The sequence below is a fragment of the Eptatretus burgeri genome, chromosome 6 (genome assembly GCF_056783735.1).
Source record: "Eptatretus burgeri isolate ZD-2024b chromosome 6, Ebu_testis_v1, whole genome shotgun sequence".
Classification (NCBI taxonomy): Eukaryota; Metazoa; Chordata; class Myxini; order Myxiniformes; family Myxinidae; genus Eptatretus; species Eptatretus burgeri.
This window is the reverse complement of record NC_140966.1, coordinates 69,847,556-69,850,055: the sequence shown is the minus strand read 5'-3', so window position 1 is coordinate 69,850,055 and position 2,500 is coordinate 69,847,556.

The following is a 2,500-nucleotide window of genomic DNA, read 5'->3' as shown; positions in this document are numbered from 1 at the left end:
AAATTCGAGGATAGATTGGAGGAAACAAAGGTAGAAATTACATTGGAGGGGGAAAATATACGGAAAAAATTGGTAGATAAAATTGATGCAACGAACATTCGGGTTGATAAAGTGGATGAAAGCCTGGAACGTCATCGTGCCTGTGTGGATGCTCGTATGCAGCTGCAAGTTGAAGAGTGGGGAGAGCTGAGGAAGCAAGGGATGAATTTGGCGGAGGAGGTAACAGGATTGGAGGCTCGTTTGGACGAACAAGATAAAATTATGAGCAAAGATGAAGTCTTGGATAAAGGCCTGGTAGAGCCGTCTTTTGTAAGTAGAGTGTCCGGGTTGGTTGAGGAGCAGCTACAAACTCGCGACGGAGCCTTGGAGGAGGTTGTGCGGGCCCAGAAGATCCTGCGGGAAGAGGTGAATCGGTCCATTCAACGTTTGGAACAGGAGGAAAAATTGACCCATGAGACCCTCACCACAAAACATCTTTGGCCACAGTGGGCTCCGAAATTGGATACGCAGCCACAAGGGTGTTTGATCCCTGGGCTGGATTCGGACAAGGGAGAAACTGAGAAGCGGGCCACCGTAAAAGGGATCCCCCTGGTAAATTTCGACGGGTCAGGGAGCGTTGAAGCTTTTCTGACGCAATTTGAGTGCATTTCCCGACTAAACGGGTGGAATGAGCGGGAACGTATAGGGAATTTGGTGGCAACGTTGCGGGGACCAGCCGCAGACGTGTTAAACGTGATCGCGGAGGGGATGTTGACCAGCTCCCACATTTGCGAGGCGTTGAGCCGTCGGTTTGGGTTCGCGGCAAACTGTGATCTGGTGCGGGCTCAGCTCCAGCACCGCAGATTAAAGCCGGGTGAGACAGTGCAGGAGCTGGCACAGGACATTTACCAATCAGTCAGGATCGCGTATCGGGACCTTACAGTGGAGGCGTGGGACAGACTGGCATGAAAGAAATTTTTAGCTGCTCTTCCTGACCCTGAGGTCCGAGCGCTAGTGGAGCTACAGGATCCACCCACCGTGCACCGAGCGGCCGAGTGCGCGGCCAGGCTGGCCTCGTGGAGTCGGCCGGGTCGGGTTCCAGAGAGGCCATCGGTGACGATCCGACAGGCGGAGATCCAGGATCAGGGAGGGGGGCTGGGAGAAATTGGGATTACCCAAATGTTTCAGGAAATTTGCCAGAAACTGTTAAGTGTGATAAGGGGTAATTCGGTAGTTGGTGCGCCAAAGCGGCGGGGTCCAGACCAGCCAATAGAGCAATTCGATTTTTTTTTTGTATACCTTGGTCGAGGCTCGTATGAGAGCTAACACACAACTCACAGCAAGGAGGCATGAGACAAGAGGGGCGGGAGTGGAAGGGACGAAAACAGTGGGGAACAGACACATGAGGTGAACTGTGGAAGGGAGAGGGATGGGGATGGGACAGGGAACATGGCGAAGAGAAGATGGACATTTCAGGGACTTTCAGGAAGGAAAGCAGGAGAAATGAAGGAAGTGGGCTTGGGTGGATTATCGGGGGTAGAAAAGATCGAGGATTTGGATGGGGGAAGATAAGAGGTGGTGGTGAACAGCTGTTTTGAAAGCCTGCAGGGAAGAATGGGAAAGAATAGAGTGAGGAAGTTTATTCCAAAGGCGGGAAAAAAGAGGAATGAAAGAGTGAAGATGAGCAGTGATTCGTGATTTTGGTAGTTTTACCAGAAGGGGGTTGTTGGCGGACCTTGAGCGCCCTGTGGAAATGTGGTGGGGACAAATCGCAGAGAGAGCAGGGGGGGCAAGGCTGGAGAGGAGTCGGTAGAAGACAGAAAGACCACCGACCAACCTGCGGTGATTGAGTGAGAGGCCCAAAGACTCTTTGCGGATTCTTCATTGGTTGATTGATGGACTTCATTGATGGATTCTTCATTGCGGGAGATGCCGATGATCTTAAATGCGCTGGTTTCGACAGCGTGAAGTCGAGAAAGGTGGGAGGCAGGAGCACCAGCCCAGAGGGGAGAGCAGTACTCCATCAGGCTACGGACAAAAGCTTTGTAAGTGGTCAGGAGCTCAAGAGGGCCCAGGAAGGACTTAGCACGACGGAGGATTCCCAGTCGGCGACTGGCTTTTGAGGCGAGGTTGGAAATGTGACTTTCCCAGGAAAGGTCATGGCAGATAGTGAGACCTAGAAGCTTGAAGGAAAAGACTTCTTCCAGAGGATTGTTGAGAAAATGGATGGGGGGGTTTTGTAAACGGTCCTTTCGAAGAGACATAGTGATAGTGTGAGATTTGTCTGGATTGAAAGACATGTTCCATGTGTTGGACCAGTTTGTGATTTTATCCAGATCTGCAGTGAGTGAAGAAGCTGCTGCTTGCCGGTCTGAGGGATGACAGATGGTACGGCAGAGGGTGGAGTCGTCGGCAAAGAAAAATAGAGGATTTTCCAGAGAGTCCGAGAGGTCATTGATGAAAACCAGAAAAAGAACAGGGCCCAGAACGCTACCTTGAGGAACTCCAGCCTGCACAGGAA